The sequence below is a fragment of the Protopterus annectens genome, chromosome 2.part0 (assembly GCF_019279795.1).
Source record: "Protopterus annectens isolate FY-2018-M chromosome 2.part0, PAN1.0, whole genome shotgun sequence".
In the NCBI taxonomy this organism is placed as follows: Eukaryota; Metazoa; Chordata; order Ceratodontiformes; family Protopteridae; genus Protopterus; species Protopterus annectens.
Window position 1 is genome coordinate 808,336,534 of NC_056728.1, and position 26,499 is coordinate 808,363,032.

Genomic DNA, 26,499 nt, shown 5'->3' on the forward strand with positions numbered 1-26,499 from the left:
GTAAAAATAGGTGAGGCATAGAGAAGGGTAGATAGCAGGTGCGTCTGGGCAATGGTAGCTCTCACTGAAGCAGAGAGGAAGGGTTTAAGCCTATAAAGAGAACCGAGTTTTCTATTGACTGACTTGATGGTTAAGTTAATATGAGAATCGAAGTTCAGATTATGATCTAATGTGACACCTAGTAGTTTCGTAGTAGGCTCAGAGGGTATTATTGTTCCAATATTAGATGTTATATTGAAGTCAAGAGCAGAGGATTTCTGTGTAGGTGTAAATAGTAATAATTTAGTTTTTTGGGGATTAAGTAGGCGACAATGTTGATAGAACCAATTTTCAGCAGCTGTAAAAACTTTTTGGGTAGTAGCCTGAAGCTCAGCTGGGGAAAATTCTGAACATATCAATGTTGAGTCGTCTACATATTGAATGCAGATGGTTTGTGGAAGGGACTTATTTAGATCATTAATAAAGATAGAAAAGAGGAGTGGTCCAAGAATGGAACCTTCTGGGACACCAATTTTGATGGGAAGCAGAGAGGATAAGTGATTGTCCCAAAGAACTGCTTTCTGTCTATTTTCTAAGTAGGAATTAAACCACTGGATTGCTTGGGGGTCTAATGCCAGGGATTCAAGGATGTTTAGTAAGAGTTTATGGTTAACCATATCAAAGGCCTTAGAGAGGTCTAAAAAGAGGGCTGAGGACAGCAAGTTGTTATTACGATTTTTATTAATGGGGTCTGTGAATGATAAGAGAGCAGTAGTTGTACTGTGATAAGGTCTAAAACTGTGTTGGCAATCTGCTAGAAGATTATTTTGGAGAAGATGGTCAAGGAATTGCCGATGGACAAATCTTTCCATGATTTTAGCTAAAGGAGAAAATAGGGCTATGGGACGGAAGTTGGAAAGTTCATTAGTGTTACCCCCCTTATTGAAGAGGAATGATATGGGATACTTTCCAGAGGTATAGGATAATGCCTTCAGTTATGGATTAATTTATTAAAATGGAGACAGGATAGGCAAGTACTCCAGCTGCAATTTGTAGATACTCTGATGGGAGGAGGTCAGCTGAGGGAGAACATGGTTTAAGTTTCCTAAGCAGGGTGTGGATGAGATCTGTTGAGACTGGTTGTAATTTGAAAGAGGGGGATTTGTTGTTCAGGGAGTAAGGTTCCTGGGTGGATCTAGGAGGCAAGGTTTTGGCTAGGGATGTAACAGTCTCAGAGAAAAAATTGTTGAAAATGTCAGCAATTTGGTTGGGTGTACTCTGAGTGACGTTGGAAGGAGTGGGAGTTTTAGAATTACCTGGATGTAGTAATTTGTTGATACCTGACCAGAATTTCAGAGGGTTTTGGTACTGAGTGTTTTGGAATTTCAGGTAATACTTTTTCTTGTCTAGGAGTATTAGTTTCTTGGTTTCATTTCTAAGCTGTTTAAAGGTTTGGTGGTCTATCATGTTTTTAGTGCAGCGCCATTTGGCCCAAGCTCTATTTCTCTGTAACATTTTGTGTTTGGTCTCTTTGGTTAGCCAAGGAGCAGGCTTTGCTCTGGTTTTAATTGCAAGTATATATATATATATATATATATATATATATATATATATATATATATATATATATATGTATATGGATCTAGTAAATCTCCCTTAGTGAAAATCAAACCATGTACCGTGAGGTAAACACCTTATGCATTACTCTGTTGGTTGTTTGTCAGTTATTTTATTCAAAAGGTTGTAAAACCACAATACAAAAAAACAGCTGAACACAGATTAGGCACAGTAACAAATTCAGTAGGGAAAAACCTTCCAACCTGATTCAGTCCATGAGTAGTAAAGTCCTCAGTTGAACGGACTGTAATGACCTCCACAAACCGGTCCCAATAACCGGTAGCAGCAGCTGTAGCTTGAGACTAAGTCCATGAACAATATAGTCCACAGTAAAACGGACTACAATAAGCTCCTCACAGCCAGTCTCAATAAATAATGACAGCAGCTGCAGCTTGAGAATGACTCTGTGAATAGTACAATCAACAGGTTAAACGGACTGCAATGAGCTCCACAAAGCCAGTCCTAATAACCAGTTACAGCAGCTGAAGCTTGAGACTTACAAACTGCACATCCCATTAGATATGTTTACCCTCAGGTATCAATTGCACATAAAAGATGTCAGCAAAATATAAAAAAATCAAATAGTTTCAAGAAACAAAGTCTTCACGATCTCAGACCTCACTCATGAACTTGTTGACAGCAGATTATAGCAACACCAAGCAGTTTTAAAGAAGCAATTCCTAATGGTAAGCGCTTTCGTCTACTTAAACGTGGACTTTTTCAAACCTAAATATCTCACCATTAGGGCTTGTTTTAAATAACAGTTCCATAGTTCCCTTAATTGTTAACCTCATCAATCAACCAATTAAAACAGCAATTAGTTGTAAGTTCTTAAACAGACATTACACTAGTAAAATGCTCTCAGTTAAAAATACTTAGAGTCACATCTCTAATGCAGCTAATATCAAAGCTTGCATGCCTTGTCTTTTAAAATAGGTGCTAAGGAGAGATGTTCATTCATCCGTGGAGGGTACATAGCTCCTAATTTCAATTGCCATCGAACTTTACTATTACTGATCCTGTTACCCCAGTCCCCACCCCTAGTGTCTCTCAACACATTTTCCAAAATACCAAACTTAAAGCTTGGTTCTCCTGTACAGGTCAAAGTGTGTTTAAAAAGAGAATTGTTAGGGTTCCTGGTTTCAACTGCATAAAGATGTTCATAAATCCGCTTATGGAGCACACGCTCCATTTTTCCTACATAGAACCCTTGACAGCCAGTACAAATACTAAGGTAAACCAATCCTTTACTATTACAGTTTCCATTGGCAAGGTGCACTCTGATCTGAAACTCACCTACTGTAACCGTAGTACCCTCCAATATATGTGGGCAATATTTACATGCCCCACATTTCTGGGTTCCCCTATCCCCAACCTTTGACATCAAAGGATGTTCCAGGTAATACTTCATATTGTGCCCTACTTTGTGAATGGATAAAAGGGTACCACCTAATTGGCTGTACACATTGCTATTACCTTCAATGATAACCCAATTTTTGGTAATAATGTTTTTAACTGTGTACCCAAAATTGGCACAGTACGTAACCATAGCTTTGGAAAAATGATTACCAGAATCTTTGTTTGATTCTTGTGTCTCGTTACTTTCTGTCGTTTCTCTTTATTGATTTTCCAGTACAAACAGATGGTGCAGATTATAAGTAATACCATCACATTCAGATCTCAGGACTTTATGACAGCACTGTAGTCAAATCTAATCAAAACAGTAATACAGTATAAGGTTCTCTTTTGCATGAACTTCACCAAACACATGCATCAGCTCAACAGTCCACAGGACTTTCTCATCAAGATAATACAGGGCCTACTAATCATGCCATGATGTATGCATGTGGATGGATTAAAAGACATGTCACTGACATCTATTTGGAATCAGATGAGATGATGTCTGCATGCGCTCCAGGCCAGTGTCTGATCATACCCTGATGGGATGACTGCATATGCAAAAATCTGATATAGCCAGTGACATCAACATTGTCTATTGAGCATATGGTAATAACAGTGTCCCACATGCTGGTGTAAAATGCTCCCTGTAATGTCAAGTTACAGCACACACACCCACACACACATAGTTGACTGAAGTGAGAAGAGAACCCCTACATGTCTAAGTGCACAGAATAGAGAACACAGTACTGTACACAAGTGCCATGACATAAATCTGAGGGTTACGTGGCTGCAGGTCCCACTTATAGTGGATAACATCAGCAGTGCATGTTGGAGAGAAGATTGGGGGCCTGCCTGAAATGGATGTGTAGATGGGTGCAAGTATAAAAATACTGGCAATCCATGCCATTGGAGAAGTAACTGTAGAATAGCACATATACTCTGCTGATTGGGGACACACACACCAAGTTGACTGCAGTGACAACAGACCCTCTACCTAACTGCACAGACTACAGAACACAGTAATCTACACAAGTGCCACGGTACAGGACTGACTGTTACATGACTGCAGATAAACTTATAGTGGATGGCATCTGCAGTGTATTTTTGAGAGAAGAAGTTGGGAGGCCTGCCTGAAATGGATGTGCAGACAGGTGAAAGTATCAAAATACTGTCAATTTATGAGATTGAGTCGGTAACTGCAGGATACATGCTTGCTCTTCTAACTACACACACACACACACACACACACACACACACACACACACACACACACACACACACACACACACACACACACACACAAACACCACACACATACACACACAGTTGACTGCAATGAGAACAACCCCCCTACCTAAGTACACAGACCACAGAACTCAGTACATTACACAAGTGCCGCTGCACAAGTATGACTTTTACATGGTTGCAGGTGAACTTATAGTAGACGACATCAGTAGACCATGTGGGAGACAAGAGGTTGGGAGGCCTGCATAGGCACAAAGATTCATAGGTTCATATGAGACCAGTAGCCTAACAGCACTACAGTGTGAAAAAGCCTAGCTGTGTAAAACACAAGTACTCTTATCGAGCATAGTAGGATGTTTAAGTTTAGCAGAGCAAGATTGTCAGCACCACTGACTGGCCCTGTCCATGAGGGAGCACAAAACATTATTTATTACACTTTGTAGTGTGGTTGATATATGTGTGTAAAAAAATACTGAGAACCCAGGGTTGTACTGCTTGGTGGGGGCAACACATATATGTACTGTGAATATATGACATATACATAAAATGTGCCCTCAGTTTGTAATGTTTCCACATGTACTTTTATGTCGTACAAAGGAAGTGGACAATAAACACCAATAAGAAAGCATTGTGTATACAGTTCGATAGGACAGTGAGCAGCAAATTTGCGAGATCGTTAACAAAGTGTAAACACATGCAAATTGTACCTGTTTGCTTATATGTAAGCAGAGTGCAAATGAAAGCTGCATTGCTAATGTCTGACAAGCAGAATGCAACAGTGGCAAGCAATTGCATGTATAAGCAGTTTTGTATGTGTTTTTTGCAAAAGTTAAAGCCATGACAATCTAGATAGCAGAAATACATTTACAGAACTATAGTACTTGGTATACCGACAGTTATACATTTGATGATAAATATGATAATACATATATTACTCCATCAGTAAAAGTAATACTGTACGGAATATGCGTATTCAACTCAAGCACCCTGTGTATAGCAGTCCTAAACTTACACTTGTTGCCCCAAGAATGTTAAGGAAACAGTTGTCTATGTTGCACTTCATTGCTATAAACTGCAATGTCACAAGCAGTAAAACAAAGTCGCACACTGTGTACTAGAACTCAGTACCATCTATACTCCAGGACAGGTTTATATGATGTCTGTGGGCATTCATTATATGTATTCAGTTTCTGTATTGGGCTGTCTGCTTCCTAGATGGTCCACCATGCTTTCTGCAAACCAGATAAACACTGCCAACCCTGAAATTTATTTATTCCCTGCTTCCACTCTTTGCACTATGTGGCACATCACATAAAATGTGCAATTATATGAGAAGAATAAGACAAAAAAACTTAGTAATGGACATATACAAGTAAAATAAATGTTGCTGTAACATGTTCAGGTACTTTCTTAATAAATCCTCCACTATTTACTTCATTACTGCACCAAATTAAAAGATTCAAGGATATGCCATAATATTATTACAGAATACATTTTAGGTTCAGGACTTGCCTTGGAAATGCAGCAGTTGGCAACATTTTATTCCAGGGCTAAAATTTTCTTGTCTATAATCCCATGGTATTTAAGTATTCAGGAAAAAAATGAATGTAGGCTACATGAATGCTTTATAGCTTATTGAATAGCTCCACCATACAGAAAATCACTTGTTTATACTGTAGTTAGCACCTATGAAAAATATCTGCTGCTTTATTGAATATATTAACTCCATTGGTACTCATATGTGAGTGATGAGCACCTACATGCTGTGCCACACATTGACACTGAAATAAGGTAAACACAGATGATCTAGTTATTACTTTTTTCCATTCCTGTGATATCATGCAAACATGCAGCTCAAAAAGTGAAGGAAAGGTTGCAGACCTTGTACTAGAACCCAGGACCTTCTATACTCTAACTCTAGACAGACATGTTCTGGCACAGGAATAGTTAAAAACATGTACTGAGAAACCTGCCATTCATTACTCCATTTCTAGTGGCCACATCATGCAAACAATGACAAAAATTAAAAAAATAAAATTTTAACTTAAAGAGCACAGAGATAATACATTTTAACAAACAATAAAGAGGATGAAACAAAACTTACCTGTACTGCTTACATGCACTTTTACACTTCACTGACTTTTATGCACACCTCTGTAAGTGTAACCTGACACACCTCTTTGATGTCATCATTCACTGTTTTTCATCTATTAAACACGAACACTGTGGAAGTGCTTACATGAAGTGAACATCCCTACATGGTTACAAGTTTTAGGATTCAGCAAGTCTAATGAGTTTTGACCTCATTTGCATCTTCAGTGTGCTGACAGCTCTGAATCAACATGGTTGGTGGGGGTGAGAGGATGGCAGAATGGTTAAGGTGTTTACCTTGCAGACACAAGGTGCAGGGTTTGATTCTCACATGGGGCACTTGGCTAGGCTTAAAATGTCCCACAAGGGCAAATAGCCTAGTACTAATCTATGGTAACTGTGTAGGCAGGGGAAACTGAAGGGAACCCCAATGTTGTAAAGTCAAGGGAGTATATTCCTCAGATGTGTATATCTGCACAGATGAATTCAGGTTTGGGATTCTATGTTTCATGGGGTTTACACTTTTAGCTGTCTTCATTAGTTACAATTACATTGTTCATTTGGGGGTGGGAGTGCAAAGTGACATTTTTGTCATGGTACTTAATAAGGAATTGTTGCTATTTTTAATATAATTTTTTAGCATCTAACATGTCTAGGAATGTCATAATGTGTAGGGGGGTTATATGTTAGGGTGTGTTCTGTACAATATATGGATAATTGCTTGCTCTAGTTTCCATGTAGACTCCTTTGCATGATTCTATTCAGAAAATTTTCACATACATGGCCAACATGAGCATGCAGTCTACACTGGTACTTTGCAGCTTATTGAATCTCTCACTGCATTATGGAACTGTATATATGATACTTTCTTATTAGTGTTTATTATTCATTTATTTTGTATGAAATAAAACTACATGTGGAAACATTACAAATTCAGGGCACATTCTAAGTGTACTTCATATATTCACAATACATACCTGTGTTGGCCCCCCTCCACAACCAGTACAATCCTGGGGGCACAATATTTTACACACATATATTGACCTGTAATATATAATATTGTATGCTCCCTCATGGACAGGGCCAGTGGGTGGTGCTGACAACCTTGCTCTGCTAAACCCAAACATTCAACCATCACAATAAGGGTACTTGTGTTTTTACACAGCTAGGCCACTACATACCTAGGGCATACTCTACACTTAGGCTACTGGCCTCATATGAACCTATGAATATTTGTGCCTATGCAGGCCTCCCAACCTGTTGTCCTCCACATGGCCTGCTGATGTCATATACCATAAGTTAACCTGCAGCCATGTAAATGTTAGACTTGTGGCATGGTGCTTGAGTAAAGTACTGAGTTCTGTAGTCTGTATACTTAGACAGGTAGGGGTTCTGATTTCACTACAGTTAAGTGTGTGTGCATGTGTGCGTGTGTGCGTGTGTGTGTGTGTGTGTGTGTGTGTGTGTGTGTGTGTGTGTGTGTGTGTGTGTGTGTGCATGTGTGTGTGTGTGTGTGTGTGTGTGTGTGTGTGTGTGTGTGTGTGTGTGTGTGTGTCTGAGAGAGAGTGTGTGTCCAGCCAGAAATACAAGTGTGCATCATGCAGTTACTGCCCCAATCCCATAAATTGACAGTATTTTGATACTTTGCACCTGCCTACCCATCCATTTCAGGTAGTCCTCCCACCTTCTTCTCTCCAACATACACTACTGATGTCATCTACAATTATTGGACCTGTAGAGATGTAAAAGTCAGACTTGTACTGTGGCGCTTGCGTAAAGTACTGTGTTTAGAGTCTGTGCACTTTAGATAGGCAAGGGTTCTGTTTTTACTGCAGTCAACTGTGTAAATGTGTGTGTTTCCAGCTAGAGGAGCAAGTTTGTATCCTGCAGTTACTGTCCCAATCCGATAAACTGACAGTATTTTGATACTTGAACCTGCCAACACATCCATTTCTGGCAGGTCTCCCAAATTCTTCTCTGCAACATGCACTGCTGATGTCATCCACTCTAAGTTGACCTGCAGCCATATAACAGTCAGACTTGTGCTGTGGAACTTGCACAGAGTACTGTGTTTTGTAGTCTGTGCACTTAGATAGGTATGGGTTTTGTTCTCACTGCAATCAAATCAGTGTGCTTCTACTCAACAGAGTAAACTTGTTATCCTACAGTTACTTCTCCAGTGGTATGGCTTACCAGTATTTTGATACCTGCACCTGTCTACATATCCATTTCAGGCAAGCCTCCCACCTTCTTCTTTCCAAAATACACTGCTAATGTCATCCAGTATAAGTTGACCTGCAGCCATGTAAAAGTCAGTCTAGTGCCATGGCACTTGTGCAGAGTACTGTGCTCTATACTATGAGTACTTAGATAGGTAGTGGTTCTGTTCTCACTGCAGTCAACTGAGTGTGTGTGTGTGTGTGTGTGTGTGTGTGTGTGTGTGTGTGTGTGTGTGTGTGTGTCTACTTACCAGAGAAGATGTGCTATCCACAGTTACTTCTCCAACTACAAAACTTGCCAATATTTTTATACCTGCACCTGCTTACACATTCAGCTCAGGCAGACCTCCCATCTTCTTCTCTCCAATATACACTGCTGATGTCATCTATTATAAGCTGACCTGCAGACTCATGAAATTTAGACTAGTGCCATGGTGCTTGCATATAGTACTGTGTTCTGTAGTCCGTGTACTTACATAGGTAGTGGCTCTGTTCTCACTGCAGTTAAGTGTGTGTTTGTGTGTGTATGTGTGTGTGTGTGTCAGCTGTTACTTGACATTACAGAGAGCCTTTTACACAAGCACGTGGGACACTGTTATCACATATGCTGAATAGACAATGCTGATGTACCACCATATGCTCAACAGACAATGCTGATGTATTTTTTTTTTTTTTTTGTATTTAACATTTGTTGACCAGGAAAGTCCGACTAGATTCCACAGATCCTGTTTTCAGTGGAGGCCCAGGGAAAAATGCTCCAGAATTACAATGCAGTATTCATTACAGAACACATTACAGAAGTACAACGGCAGTATTCATCTATATCACATTATTGCATATGCAACCAGCCCAGCAGGGCAGGATCAGACACTGACATGGAGTCCAGTCAGACATTACCTTAGGTTCATAGGAGTTTACTAGGCTGTTGGCCCTAGGGACTTTGTAAGCCTAGCCATGTTATACCATTGTTCCTTCATCAACCAACTTGCATGATCTATACTTCCAGAGCAAGAGTATGATCAGCATCAATGTGCCCTTATCCAAGAGTGTCATGGGTGACAACCCCATGGTAAATTTACAGTCTTCCATCCAGTTATCTAAGTTATGCTTAAATAGGGTCGTTAAGGAGCTCTGTTTTACATGAACTGGCAGTTTGTTCCAGAGGAGTGACAATCTTTGGGAGACATATCAGTCTCTCTGGCATGTTCTGTCAAAGTCACAAGCTAGGTTAAGATCCCTAGAGCTAGAGAATCTTGTCCCATAGGGTCTGAGACTGCTCTGTAGGCCAGGCATGAGTAACCTCTCAGCAGCCTATAAGATAGAGAGTACAATGGCAAAGCCTTCACTCTGTCCATGGAGGTCATGTGTTGCAGGCCCTGGACTGTCTTGGTGGGAAACCTCTGAGGTCTCACCACCTGATGCAGGTTTCTGGTGAGGTACATACAGAAAAGAGAGTTGTACTCTATTAGTGGTCTGATGAGGGATGAGTACAGGGGACTTGTAACTTCCTTAGCTCTGGATGTGTTGCCTTTACTTATGAGATGTGCAACACGGAAGGCCTTTCTTATCACTGTGGACACATGATGATCAAAGTTACTGTTGCTATCAATCTGTGGTTCCAAATATCTTATGCAAGGGTTTCGGCTAAGGGGGGGGGGTACTGTTAATACTGTAATGTGCAGTGACTTCCCCTTTTTGAAAAGGGATGATAACCCATTATTTTGCATTTATTTTGACTCAATGGCTTTGGCACCAATCATTTGTCTCTGTAAGGCCTTTTTGTAGTATGTCATCATTGTTGGGGGACTCAATGATTGCACTCAGTTTCTAATCATTGGTGACATCATAAGCCACAGGCCATAGCTTTTCTCCTGAACGTCTATGGAATACATTCCAAACAGTAAGGGGGCTCAGCCCATATTCTTATGATACACCAGTGGTAACTGGTCTGCTGCTAGAGGTGGAATCCCCAACTTTGACTGTATATGTTCTGTTGGTGATCCAGTTTGCTACCCACCTAGTGACATATGAGTTAATTCTCAGTTTTTTAATTTCTCCAAATGTTTTGGGTTTCTTATACCATGAGAGGAATGAACCCCTTTCCTAAGTCAAAGTATGATTAAAGTTCATGAAATTAGTATTGCTTCAATTTTTGATGTCATCCAGAAGTGCTCTTTGCAGCACCTGCAATGTGCCCAGTAATGACTCCTTCTGCAATTCATATGGAGTTCCATGTTACCTGTAACATATCTAAATTGACTGCAGATTCATTTTTATAAGACCCATTGCAACTACTACTACTGGAACTGTCTGGGTATCTTTTTTCCACATTTCTCTCATTTCTGCCTGCAAATCCTGACATTTTATTACTTTGTGCTGCTCTGTACTCAAGATACTGTAATCACTGGTTGTAGCAAATTCAATGATCAATGCTTATTTTGTTTTCTTTTCATGGACCACTATATCTGGTTTTCTCACATGTATCTTTTGAACTGTCAGTAATGAGTAATCCCATGTGATATAGACTTCATAATTTTCTATGATGCTTTGTGGGTCATGTTTCCAGTGTTTTCAGCTACTTCAGTATTATAATGTTGGCACAATCCCTAGTGCAACAGTCTTGTCAAATTATTATGCCTTTCAGTATACAGTCCTTCTGCCATTAGTATGTCACAACCGGGTTGTGGGTTAGGTTAATTCCCAGGTCTCTCTTTTAATTTCTCCAAGTCTTTTGGGTTTCTAATACCATGACTGGAATGGACCCCATTCCTAAGTCAAAGTACAATTAAAGCTCATGTAATTAGTATTGTTTCAATCTTTGATGTCAGCAGAAGTGCTTTTCGCAGCACCCACAATGTGCCCAGTAATGACTCCTTCTGCAGTTCGTATGGAGTTACATGTATTGGTAGCATATCTAAATACGATTGTAAATAATTTTTTATAAGACCCATTGCTCCTACTACTATTCGAACAGTCTGGGTATCATTCATCCACATTGTTCTCATTTTTGCCTGCAGATCCTGATATTTTATGACTGTGTCTCTTTGTACTCAAGACACTGAGTGCGGTGATTTCAATGATCAATGCTACTTTTGTTTTCTTTTCATGAACCGCTATATCTGGTTTTCTCACATCTATCTTTTGAACTGTCAGTAATGAGTAATTCCATGTGATATAGACTTCATAATTTTCTATGATGGTTTGTGGCTCATGTTTCCAGTGTTTTTCAGCTACTTCAGTATTATAATGTTTGCACAATCCCCAGTGCAACAGTCTTGTCAAATTATTATGCCTTTCAGTATACAGTCCTTCTTCCATTAGTAAATCACAACCAGGTTTTAGGATAGGTTAATTCACGGCTCTCACTTTTAATTTCTCCATGTCTTTTGGGTTTCTAATACCATGATGGGAATGTACCTCTTTCCTAAGTCAAAGTACAATTAAAATTCATGAAATTAGTATTGTTTCAATCTTTGATGTTAGCCAGTAGTGCTCTTCACAACACCCACAATGTGCCCAGTAATGCTGCAGTTTGTATAGAGTTAAATATATTGGTAGCATATCTAAATATGATTGTAAATACTTTTTTATAAGAGCCATTGCTCCAACTAGTATTGGAACTATCTGGGTATCTTTCTTCCACATTGCTCTCATTTCTACCTGCAGATCCTGATATTTGATGACATTGTTTCTCTCTGTACACAAGACACTGTAGTCTCTGGGTGTGGCAATTTCAATGATAAATGTTACTCTTGTCTTCTTTTCTTGGACCACTATATCCGGTTTTCTAGCATCTATTTTTTTAACTGTTGTTAATGGATGATCCCATGTGATGCTGACTTCTTCATTTTCTATGATGCTTTGTGGCTCATCTTTCCAGTGTTTTTCAGCCACTTCAGTACCATAATGTTTGCATAATCCTGAATGCAACAGTCTTGCCACATTATTATGCCTTTCACTATACAGTCCTGCCATTAGTATGTCACAACCAGCAACAAGGTGTGCAACTGTTTCCAATTCGGTTTTACAAAACCTTCATTTGTCTGTTTCTCCCACATGATCAATGGACTTTATAAACCAATGTGTATGCAGCTACTATACTCGAGACCCAATATTAACCTTTCATCTCTTGGTTTGAATTCTCCTCTCCTTAACCATTCCTGTTTTAGTTCCTGATCAACATGAGGTTGTTCCAGAAGTTTTCTAAACTTGCAACTATATTTATGCTTTTTTCCACCTTTCTTGCCTTCTCATCTGATTCTTCACCTTATATTCTTTTTTTTGTTTGTTTTTGGCATATTCAGTTACTGTCTGATTTTTCTGTACTTCTGGTTTGATTTCCATTCCTGCTAGCTTCTGCACCACACGACATGGAACACATATCCCTCCAGAACACACACCACCACTGCCTTCTCATAAAAACACAAACCACACACCCACCTTCATGGAACCTGTCAATAAAAATCTACCCAAACAGCAGAGACCTCTAAAGCAGAAATGCACTTGACCACCACAATACAACATTAATCATGAGACACATAACTCTCCTAAACAGTGTGCCACTCAAACCAAAGCCCCTAAGGCAAAACAGCATGCCCAACACACTAGTCATAGGTGACTCAATAGTGATGTCCCACTCATTAGGTTGAATAAGGATAAAGTAACAGTCAGCTGCCTGTCAGGCACCAGGATCTGCCACATAATGCATGCACTCAGGTCCCTCCACAACAGGTACAATTATGACTCTGTCATTATACATGTGGGTGTGAATGACCTGAGACATACCTCCCTGGACTACATGACAAGAGACATGGAGGAGCTCTCAGATTATGTAGCCCAGGCAGGTATGAACCTAGCCCTGAGCAGCATCCTACCATCACCCAGAACAATACCACAGTACAAGCAGAAAATGACTGATTTCAACAATTGGCTAAATTTCTGGTGTCATTCTAAGGGGATTCACTATCTGTCTGCCTGGGAAGTCATGATTGACAGACCTTGATGCTTTGCCAGAGATTGCCTGCATCTGTCACCCCTGTGCTTCTGGATACTGGCCAAGGCTCTTGCCACCCCTATAATGCCTTTTTAGGTGGTGTTCCAAAGACCAAATTACCACCGTAGCAGCTACAAACAAATGCGATATGAGGGTCATGCTGTTCAATGCTAGAAGCCTAAATCTCAAAATGCCCTAACTCAAAGCACTCCTTAAAATGGAGAACATCAACATTTGTGCTGTAACCGAGACCTGGTTCAAGGCAGCAGAAAGCACTGCTGCACTACCAGGCTATAACTCATTCCACATCTTTCAGCCCCAGAACTTGGACCAAAGCTCCAAAGATGGTGGTGTTTCCATATTCATAAAGGATGCACACACCTCTAGACTGGTAGCCCAACATAAGATACTTCAGGTGAGATTCAGGTCGTAGCCTACTATAGGTCCCCAACCATGTCCTAAGACTCACACTCCACATTTCTAAGCACCCTGGAGAATATTAGGGTCCAACCTAACACTCTCATACTGGGCAACTTCAGCTACCCCTCCATTATTTGGGAAAACTACTCATATACCAATACACTTGCCTAATGTTTCCTGGAATTCATTAATTCCAATGCCCTAGACCAGTTCGTTTTTACCCCCACTAGAGGTACCAACATCCTTGACCTGGTCATTACTAACATGGCCGGCATTGCTCTACACCAATAGTCAACACCTCCCGGGTTAGATATGACCACAAATTAATCACCTTGGAAAGCCACATCACTCCCACACTCCCCTGCAAAGTAACCACCATGAAAAACTTCTCCAAAGCTAACTTTGGTCTCCTAAAAACAGAGGTGGCTAACTTCTCGGCACCCATGCAAATGGAAAATAGTTGCATGACCGCCGAATCATACACCAGTGCACTGTACGAACACATACACAAATGAATGGATCTCGCCATACGCAATAGAACCAAGACGCTCTCCTCCAAAAAAAGGAAGCCAATCTGATGGTCCCCTGCCATAAACAAACTCTACAATAGAAGGACAAAACTGATGTGGAACAAGGCAAAGTCCCAAGACTGGAAAAACTCCCTTATCCGCCTCAACAAAAAGTTGAGATCCTTCATCAAATCATCTAAAACTATATATGAAAACAGAATTGCAGCAGATAGTAAAGACAACCCCAAGGCCTTATCTAGTTATTTAAAGAATATCCATGGCAATATCCAGATTTCCTCTGAGCTACTGCACAATGGTACCTCCTATACCGAGCCAACAGATATTGCCAGTATACTGGCCAACAGATTTAGTGCCAACTTTACCCCTCTTCTCCCCCAAAAGACTAATCACAATACCAGTAGATTGCCAGGCACCCAGTATTACTGCTGTGCAGGTTAAAACAGCAGTGTCCAAGGCCAAGAATACATCTTCTATGGGACCTGTCAATATCACTGGCTGTGTTCTACATGAACTACAGAGTGCACTGGCACCTCTCCTGTGTGCCCTGTTCAATCACAGCCTCACCTCAGGCGTTGTCCCTACCAAATGGCACACTCCTACAGTTATCCCTCTCCACAAAGGAGGAGCGACTACAGACCCTGGGAACTATCATCCCATTAGCCTGACAAGTTTGATATGCAAAGCTATGGAATGCATCATCATGGACCTATTAAACAAGGATATTGGGAATCTCCAAACTCTGGATCCTACACAGTTTGGTTTTATGAAGGGTAGATCATGCCTGCTCAACTTGGTTGACTTCTTTGAGTCAGTCACCAGAGCTGTGGATGAAGGCAAGGTGGCTCATACAGCCTACCTTGATCTGGCCAAGGCCTTTGATAACATTTCCCACTCAGGAATCAGAAAAACTCACTAAGCTAGGCATCAACCCCTATATCACTAGGTGGATTGCAAACTGGCCCAAAGATAGAACCCACAGTGTGAAAGTAGCTGACTCCAAGTCAGACTGCAGACCAGTCACAAGTGGAGTCCCAGAGGGTTCGGTCCTGAGTCCTCTCCTGTTTGGTATCTACTTCTCTGAAGTCCAGGCCAACACGAAGGGACTCTGGCTGACAAAGTTCACAGATGATTGCAAGTTGGGAGCTATTATTAACTCCCCAAGTTATGTTGACATCCTACAGAAAGGCCTCACTGAGACCAACGACTGGTGTCAAAAAAATGTGTCGTCATCCCCCTTGGGAAAAACCCAGTTCCCTTGACTTACCACATCAATGATAGTCCACTGAACACAGAAGGCGTTATAAGAGATCTGGTGGCACAGGTTGATAGCAACCTCTCTTTTGACCACCACATTGTCACTGTGGTCAGAGAGTCCTTTTATGTGGCTCATCTCTTTAGTAAGGGCTTTGCATCCAGGAAGAAAGAGGTCATTGTCTCATTCCCTCATTAGGCCAGTCATAGCCCCATTTGGCATGTACCTCACTAGACACTTGTAACAACTGGAGAGGCTTCAAAAGTACCTCAGAATGAGGATCATAGGCTTTAAACACTTGTCCTATATGAAAAGACTCAAAAAACTCCAACTATTCTGTCTCATACTGCCTACTTAGAGGCAATCTCTGCTTGACTTACAAAGCCATGCCTGACCCAGCTCTGTTAGAAATGCTACATCTAAAGAAATCCCAATCCCTCTGCACCACACACTCCAGAGACCTCAACCCCATTATCACAATCAGCAGAACATGCTGGAAGGACAGGTTCATAATCCATAGACTACCCATTCTATGGAATAGACTTCCCATACATGTCAAGCAGAGCACCTCACTGGCCCTCTTCAAGAGAAATCTTGATGAGTGGATGAGAAATAGAAATTTCACTCCGGGGATCACTCCAGTGGCTCTACTCAACAGAGCTACTGGGAACTAAGGTCGGGTGGCACAATGCCAGGGTAATCCTATGTGCCAGGCTTGTAAAGGCTCTAGGGCCTTTAGCCTAGTACATACCTATGAACGTATTAAGCAGAGAAGTCATGTTAGATTTTTTTCTCCTCATGTTTTAAACCTTTCACTATGTTTGGGTCTTGTGAGGTCAGCAGATATGTGTGGAGTCCCACGATTGTAGATTTAAACATATAATCAATTTCAAGGAGGCCCGTCCCTCCTTTGGAACAGGGAATATACAATCTTGGTATGCACTGATTTTTATAAATCATTTGGTGAGCATGAAGCATCCTTCTTGTTTTCCTATCTAATCTATCCAACATGTTTTGGGGCCAGTCAATCACACTAAAACTGTAAGTTAGGACAGGAAGAGCAAATTGGTTTATAGCTTGGATATTGTTCCTAGATGCCAGTGCTATTTTCATGATTAATTTATGTCTTCTGAAGTATTCCTTACTAAGTTTTATTCAAATTTGTTCATGTTTTATTGTTGATCCTTCATCAATTCCCAAATATTTATACACTCCTTCTTGCTCAAGTTCTTTTATATCACATTCTTGTCCCAAACTGATGTTTTCCTGGCGTTGCAGTTTTCCTTCTTTAAAGGTTACTTTTGCACATTTATCAAGCCCAAATGACATTCTTATATCATCTGAAAAAGTTTTGACAACTTACAGTTGTACTTTCAATTCCTCATCTGATGAGCTATACAGTTTTAAATCATCGATGAAGAGAAGGTGAGAAGTCTTTACAGTTTGTTGTTTTCTAGGAGCCAGATTGTAGCCATGGCCTAAGCTGTTGAGTAAACAGCTTAATGGATGAAGTGCAAGGCAGAATAGTAACGGTGACAGAGAGTCACCCTGGAATATCCCCCTTTGAATTTTTATCCCTAGGATAACAATTTGCCCTTTATCATGGCTTAATTGTTAAGTGGTCTGCAACTGTTTCATGGTCACTGTAATGTAGTCGATCAGCGTGTGGCTTATTTTATACATTTTTAATTACTCTTTTATCAGTGAATAAGGGATACTATCAAGTCCTTTTTGTAGTCAATCCATGCCGTACTTAGATTCTTCCTCTTTTTACAGTTCTCTACTATGACTTTATTTAACAACAAATGATCCTTTGTTCCATATGACTTTCTTTTATTGCCGTTTTGTTCTACTGCATTTAATTGAGTTTTCTTCTAAATGACTATAAGCTCTGGTGCAATCAATTCCCATCCATAGTTTATATGCCGTCAGAAGGCAAGTCATTGGTCTATAATTTTTAGAGTAGCTTGTAGGTTAACTCTTAAGTAGGAGCATTGTTCTGTTCTGGGTGCACATATAAATAGTTCTTACTCATGGCTAAATCTCCGTGCAAAGATGCTAATACTTTTAACCAGACATTAGGTACTGCATCTGGGCCTGGCGTATTCCAGTTAAAGGCTTTTCCTAACTTTGTTTCAATCTCTCTAGCTGTTACTTCATCCTGTTTCCCACCTGTGTGAGTTTCTCAATGATGCCTGAGAGGGGGGCTGTGTCAAAAGCCTTGGCTAAGTCAATATAGATTGCATGTAGGGTTTTGCCTTTGTCCAGAGCTTTGATGATATTCCCAACAAAGTCCACCAGGTTTAATAAGCATAATCTACCCTCAACAAAGCCAAATTGTGTTGGGTCAAGATTTTGAAAGTCACATATGTCTTTGCTGATCAGGACCATCATTATTCTCTCCATGGCCTGGAGATAGAGCTGGTTAGGCTTATGGGTCTATAGTTCACAGGGTCAGATGATGGACCCCTTTTGTGCAAGGGAATTAATCTTGTTGTGTTCCAGTCTGCTGGGACAAAGCCAGTACTTTGACTGTGGTTGAAGAGAGTGCCAACTGGTTCTGCCAGGTCCTGTTTCAGACCATTTAGCAGGTAGCCTGGGATGTTATCAGATCTCATAGCGGCTGTGATTTTGGCCAAGGAGAGTATTGTATGATCTGCTCTTTGGAGATACTAAGTAGAGGACTGGTGGCAGGTATGCTTTGGAGTATACCTGGTGGTGACAGGGGGTGAAGGTTGTCCCAAATCTGTCTGCTAGCTGGTTGGTGATGTCCTCAGGGTCAGTATCAGTGGTACTGTCCACTACTAGTTTGGCACAAAGCTGGCCCTTTCCTTTTAGATTTCTGATGTAGCTAAATAATGCCTCCTGATTATCTTTAGCTAGGGATGCTAGTTTAACTTTGTACTTGGCTTTATAGGACATTACAAGATAGCTAATTTGCTTGGTAAAACTGTGGAGGGTGTCTTTCCTATGCTGAGTTAGTTCCCTCTTGTTCTTAGACAGTTATGCTTGATGCCCAACAAGATGGTTTGTTTTTCTGTGAGGACCTTGTTTTAATCCGTTCAGGTTCAGCTGACTCTATACATTTGGATAGGTGTTTATACAGGCCATTTTGTACATCTCTGTATAGCAGTCATTGTTGACAGTGGTAGAAGGGGGTTTGCAACCATTTATGGCATCACTTAGGAAGCTATAATTTCCTTTGGAGAAATATTTCTTCCATTCTGCTCTCAAGGGGGTGTCAGGTATGATTGTTAATTTGAATGAGACTGAATTCTGATCTGACCTGACCAGGGAGGCCAACACACAGGGGTTAGTGCATAGATCCCCATGTTGGTGAGTACTAAGTCTAAGACATTTGAGCCCCTTGTGGGGATGCAGACTACTGGTTACAGAGCATGAGCATTAACAAAGTCCAGGAAGCTTAGGGTGAGCATGTTTGCGCTCATATATGACTCCCAATTGATGGAAGGATAGTTGAAATCACACAAGACTAAGGTGTTTGGCTGCATAGTGAGTGATTCAAGTGGGTCCATATAGGCAGAGTGGTTCTTGTGGTCTATGGTGGGGGACCTATAGCTAACAATAGTATGGAAGAGTGTTTTACCTACAGTTAGTTGCACTTGGACTAGCACTATGGACTTATACTGTTTGACCAGTCTTGAGGTGTATTTGTCTTTAATGAAGATGTATAGATCTCTGCCTTTGGTTCTTTCAAGCTTGTTTTGATGTATGAATGTATGGAAAGTATTGTAGCCTTGCTTGGCTGGGGAGCTCTATGTGGTCTTGACCCATGTCTGTGTGACTGCACAGATATAGGCAGCTCCCAAGGTAAGGAGCACTTCCAAAGAATGCAGTTTCTGATTTACACTTCTTACATTAAGCAGCATAACCTTCAGTTTGTCTCTAGTGAATTTTTACTTGGGAATTTGGTTGTTGTGACATTGCCTAAAAAGGCCACTATGGGGGAGGCAAGTACCTTTGTCAGTGACTGAAAGTCAAGAGGTGACAGGTAAAGACCATCTGTGGCAATGTAGCTTGGTTTGTTGACAATATCTTCCCAGGCTGACATATACTGGATCCCACTGGACTGACAACAGAAGCTAAGCCAATTGTTGAAGTCAGTCATGTTTTGTTTATATTGAGGCATCATCCTGGGTGAAGGTGGAATGCTGCTTAGGGCTAGGGACATACCTGCCTGAGACAGATAATCTGAGAGCTCAGTCATATCTCTCTTCATATAGTACAGTGAGGTATGTCTCCAGTCATTCACTTCAGCATGGACTATGACAGTCATAACAGTACTTGTTGAGAGACATGAGTGCTTGCTTGATCTGACAGACACTGGCACCTAGTGTACACTACTGAGGTATTTTGAAATGTATTTTTCAATGTATTTTCTAATGGTTTTCTTATATTATTCCAAGCTAGGTCTTTTATTTAATCTAATTAATGTTTAACTGACCATGTGATAGAGCTCATTAGATTTACATTCTGGGAGAGTGTATATAAGGTCTTGCATTCAGTATTGTTTTGTCTTGTCCAAAGAAGTACAGGTACTATCCTGTAAAAAAGCGCTTACTTTATTTGCAAATAAATAATTCTTTTTGGAGTGTATCCAGGTCGATTTCATATTTTTTGTTATTTTCCAAGACACTGGCACCTGACGGGCAGCTGACCGTGACCATCACCTTGTCCACCCTGGTGAGGGGGACATCTGTGTGTCCCACTATAGAGTTGTTTATGATAAAGACATATTGTTTTGAGGTGTTTTTCCTTAGGAGCTTTTTGTCTGAAACCCTGTTGTGTGTGTTATTATGTGCAGTGGATTTTGTTGGTTCTGCAGTGTGTGCAGTAGGTTTACACTTGGGTGGTCTCTGATTTTTAGGTAGGCTTGTTGTGAGTACCTCCACATATGTGGGTTTATATGTTGTGAGCTTGTTATGTACAAGAGGTGAAGTGCATGTGCTGACAACATGCTTGAGATCTGTTTTGTTGTTATGAGAGAGAATTAATTACAAATTCATAGTATAGATACAGCTCTCACATATTAGTTTGTTTTAGCAGTAACTGATTGTTAGTATACATGAGGCAATTGCTACATTGCCTCAGGATGCCCATGTTAATAAGGCTGCCTGGAGAAATGGTGGCAAAGTGTCTGTCCATTATAGAAGGTCTATACTGTAGTAACTAGACTGGGCTAGATGGACCAGGTTTTGCTGTAAGACTAACAAAAAGTGTCTCTTCTGTGGAGGGCTAGGGCTAGAGGTAGAAAATGTGTCAAATTTTACAATGCACAATTGAGTTCCTCACAGGACAGCAGTGCAAGCTCTGAGCAGCTCCGGTAAACTGAGTGCATGCACAGCCAAACATGGCACTGGAATACAAGCAAATTTAAATGATTTTAAACTATTAAACAAAGGGAAAGGCCAAGACTGAGCTTTATTCCATCAATCACCAACTCAGATGAGTCCTTGGCTGCACACATCTGCCACAAGGGTGCAGGGGGCATTCTTAATGTAAGAGAGCTGGTTTTAGTTCTCAAATGATACCAAACAGTGTAGATTCAGCAAGCCTGACTCAAGCTTATGCTATATAATGTAGAAGTATGAGAAATTCAAAGTGCAGACAATCGCAATCACAACAGCAGAAAAAACTGTTTAAATAAAGCAGCAATTCACTAGAATACACCAACAAGAGCATAGAAAATAAACCTTCCTAGTGTTAAATAAGTGGTCTGGAACCCAAGTGCTTAAACCTGGACTAAGACTCTTTCAGTATAATAGACACAGTAAGCCTTCAGCCAGCAATTCCCAGCATAGAAGGGTGCAGGCTAGCTTCTCCTGCCAGAAGAGTCTACACCACAAACCTTCCTAATGTAAAATAACTGATTTGGAGGTCAAGTGGCTAAACCATAACAAAGACACTTAGAACAACAGGCAAATATGAATTCAACCAGCAATTCCCAGCTCAGAAGGGAAGAGGCTGCAGTCTCTTCCCACAAGAGTGTAGACTACAAACCCTCTTAATGTAAGACAACTGGCCTGCTATAACCAAAAGTAAGAAGGTTACAATAACAGTTACAATTTAATGAGATACCAGACAGATAACAGTGACATGTCTTTTAATCTACCCACATACAACATGTCATGGTTAGTGTAGATCAGAGTGCATATGTAGAGTACTGTACCTTTAAGAAGCATCTCAAAGATGCAACATGCATATATAATTGTCTAGCATGTGCCATTACTAGTGCCATTTTGAGAGTGCAGCCAGACAGTAAGCATGTATGATTCCAGCAGTTAGTTTGTATATAAGTTACTTAAGCTGAAGTCAGTTACCTTCTATCGTGATGTGCTTGTATAAAATAAAGCTGCTTAAACAGAACCCATAAAGGCTCTTCTATCATGTCCAAAGTAAGAGAGTGACAGTTAGTAGGTCCTGGGTTATCTTGATGAGAAAGCCCTGTGGTCTGTCCAGTTACTGCATGTATCTGATAAGGTTCATGCAAAAGAGAGCATTATATTGTATTACTGTTCTGATGTGTCTGACTACTGTGTTGTCATACATTCCTTGGATCTGAATGTGATGGCATGTCTTATGATGTGCACTATATGTATATAGTGGAAAATGTTAAAGAGAAAAGTTATAAAGTAAGGAGACACATTTCAGTTTCTGACTTCACAACCCTTACAAGAGAATACACTAGAAAGTACTGACATGATGATGCTATCCACTGTATCATTTGACAAGGAAAATATCAGTGACAGGTACAATTATCAATCTAATAACACAAATGCAGATGTGCTAGGCACTAATGCAGTTATGTACCCTGTGCATCAGACACAAATCGTTTGAATCCCTAAATCCCAAAGAGAGAAAATAGAGATATGGCACAGTTATCATCACTTGCACAGGATGCTGGGGGGAACGAGGCCTAAGTTGACAAAAAAGGTCAGTGAGTTTATGTGAAGGAGAAAGCGAAGCAGGCAGGCTGTGAGTGGGTCTGAAGGGGTCCTCAATGTGAAAGAGGTATGTGAGAGTCTGCATGAACACAGCCAAGCTCAGTGCTGGATCTACGTCTTGGTATGTTGTATACGTTTGAGCCATGCATGTTAGTAGTTGTCAACCCTGACCACGAGAACTGCAGGAGTTGCACTGGCACCTCCATGCCCAAGGTCAAATGCAGTGCTGCTACCTGAGTGAGACCGATGTCTGCTGGACATGCTCTCTTCACAGGAATTTCCAGGACCAAGACGCTATGGCCTGCCATGTCTGTGTGTTGACAGTACACTCACCGATGAACCAGTGGAAGTACTGCCACTATGGGAGTGTGATCAGGCATGACTAGATTGGCTATCAGCAAATGTTGTGGCTGACCAATTCCCATGAGGAATCTGTTCCCCTCCCAGCTGATGTTCCATTACAGACACTCCTTGTTCAACGAAAGATACCCCATGGTCCATCACAGACACCTGTCATTCTAATGTGTCATTCATCCAATCCAGGGAATCAGTGACACACAGGGGGTCAGTTACACACATCAGACTGTGCAACATCCACAACCCTGAGCATTTGTCTGGAGCACCTTTCTGAATGTGTCTGCGCCTCCATGATGGCCCTATATATACACTGAGTGACAGAGGCAGAGACACATGCACCAGGTGGAGGAGAGACAACAGGCCCCCTCTGAGCATCCCTATCAACCCTCCTATATGGCACCTCGCCAACACTTTGGCTGCAGCCAGACTCAATAGGCATTGAAGCCATAGTAGCCACAGTTTCCTACTCAATGTCCTCATCCTCCACCTGTTTTTATATCTGTGGGCTCAATGGACTGGGTAGACATAGGCCTACTGGCTGTGTCTGGGGAAAAAGAAGGGGGTGGCTGGATGTCAACCTCTGTGTCAGATTCAACCTCTGCACCCCCCTGACTTTGCATCAGTTTTGTCAAGATCATCGTCAGTGTCTGATAAAACACTGAAATCAGGTGGCACAGGGCCCACATTCCCACTGTCATGATCACCTGTGATAAAGAGGGAGAAACACACTACTAAGGTGCAATGTATGCTAAACAACTAACAGTGCTGCCATTATTATAGACATTACATCAATAAACACAACAGGCCTAAAATGACACATTATATGATATTTCTAGAAACTGATTTGCAGTACTGAAATAACTTTATTTGGCTTACCATCTGCAGGAGGTATAAACTGCTGGATTCCTGACGGTCCAGAAACAAGCAAGAGGCAAAGGCAACATCATCACATTTAACAGTAAGACAGGGGTACTACATACATTCCTTTTTATCTGCATGAAGTTTACATTCAACAAGAAAGTGGCTGACAAGTCCAAACTGAAATTATCTCTGTACCAATGTTCAACCCCCCCCCAAAACAAAAAGCACATGTGACACAGAAGTAACTTTTATTTCAATTGTTTTACTATACAGTGACATTGAACTGGTCATATAACAAAAACTACCTGAAGGTCTTCCTGGGACTGAGAAGGTGAAGGGCCCACATCAATCAGATGTTGTGGGCCATTTTGCTGTGAGTTGTCCTGTTGTAGAAGATTAACCAGGAATTCCTTACTGGGGGTGAGAGGTGATTCTCCAACAGGCCCAACCCCAGTTACCTTCTGGTCTCAGGCAACAGCAGCTGTATGTCTCCATATAGTTGTTATCATGTCAGTGTCCTTGTGGCACACCTGGTCATAAGTACAGCCATGGCCGCCCATGGCATTTATATTTACAATGATCTGCTGCCATAGTCTCAACATCTCTGGCATATTGGGATGACCCCTTCCAAGAAGAAAAGCTCCATGCTGATGGAGTGCATCAACAATGATTGTATTCTCAGCCTCACTAAAGGGGGGTCTGCAACACAATGACATTTTCTGTTCTAAAAGACAACTGAATGATAATACACATAAGTATCACATAACTGCAAACTTACTGTTACCAGATAAAACAGTTAAGGTAGGCACTCAGTAGTATCCACTGGAAAAACATAAAACATACTACAGATATGAAATGCTAACAACAGGCAGGTTGTAAAACAAGGAGAGTAGCAAGAGCAATGCATCCTTGTATGTGCCATAACAGTAACTCAACTGTGCTCCCCCAAAGGAACAGTCCATTCTAGTTTGTGACAGAACAGTAACTTCTCTTTACTCCCCCACCCACAAAAGAACAGGCGCATTAATAATTGTGCAAATAAAACACATTTGAAATACTAAACATATATTCAAAGGACCTGTCCCTGAAATATTTGTACATGTGTATCACACAGTTTACTATTTTCATGTATTGTCAAACATTTGTACCTCTGAAATGGCTTGACAAACATGGCCACGCCATCACTACAATTCTAACTAAGGCATACAGATAACAGTATAAGAGGATTTGCTTCACATTATTCATTAATATATTCCAACATATGCATTATGTAAGTAACAAAATGGCAGCATACCTGCTGGAGTTCAGTACTCCTGTGTAAGGATAGCTTTGGAAATATTTTGCTTTTCCAAACATGTAGCAAGTATCTTCACCATTAGTTTGGCTAGCTACACATTTGCCTTTTTATAATGGAGTAGATTATTAATGGATTGCATCTGTCTAGGCTGTGTTTCAGAGATGCTAATTACAGCATAAGCAGCTGAATTGCATGCTAATCAACCAATATGGTGGAGCTATTCAACAAGTTATAAAGCAACCATGTAGACTTCATTCTCATTTTTCCTGTGGATTTCAAAAGTAGTGGAGTACAGACCCAGAAAGTCTACAGAAAGAATGTTAGGAGCTGCTGCTGCTTGATTCCATTTGTATGTGGTACAGGCTGCTGGCACTGCTGCTGCTGCTCCTGCCAATAGACCTAAACCGAGATGGAGAAGTGTTTTCAGGCCACTTATCACAACATACACAGCATTGACATTGTAGAGTGCTACAGGGTGGACTGTGACACAATACAGAAACCCTGCGACCTCTGCCATCACACCTCAGAGTCACAGCCTTTACCTCCCTGGCTTTGTACTTCTTGCATCACAGTAATCTGAACTAGCACTGTGTCAACTGCTGCATTTACAATGCAAGTCCTGCACATGTACTGTATTGTATAACGACATTATGACATGTCTTTGTACATCTCTTTGTATTTCATCACTTGGTACAGTTAGCAACTACAGAGTGGGAGATTTGTACAGAAATGAGTGTCACATGTGACAGCTGAGAGTGATTTATATGTGTCCATTAGCAAGTAGTAGGCCTCAGGCCTCAAAGATTCACACAGTGATAACTTTCCAAAGTAATGATGATCACTGCATGGTCTCAGTTTAGCACCATACATTTTAAAAGGGAAATCATGACAGAATTTTGAAAGTAATGAGACACAGCAGTTTCCAGCTTCACCACCCGCACAAGATCAAGCCGGCATGATACAAAACAAGGAGAATAACAAGAGCAACATGTCCTTGCTTGTGCCATAACAGTAACTCAGTCTAGGTCCACCCCCTTAAAAGAACATTATACCCTTGCATGTGCTATGACAGTAACACAACTTTGCTCCCCCCACTAAACAGCAGTCTATGCTTGTTTGTGCTGTCCAAGCTGCCATTAATTTGATGACAACTGCATATCATAGTTTTCCGGTTAATATCTTCACACATTTTAAGGTAAATGATATAGACTGATAACTGACCAAAAAACACAGAAAGGCAGGACACTGCTGTATATTTGCAAGGAATAATCA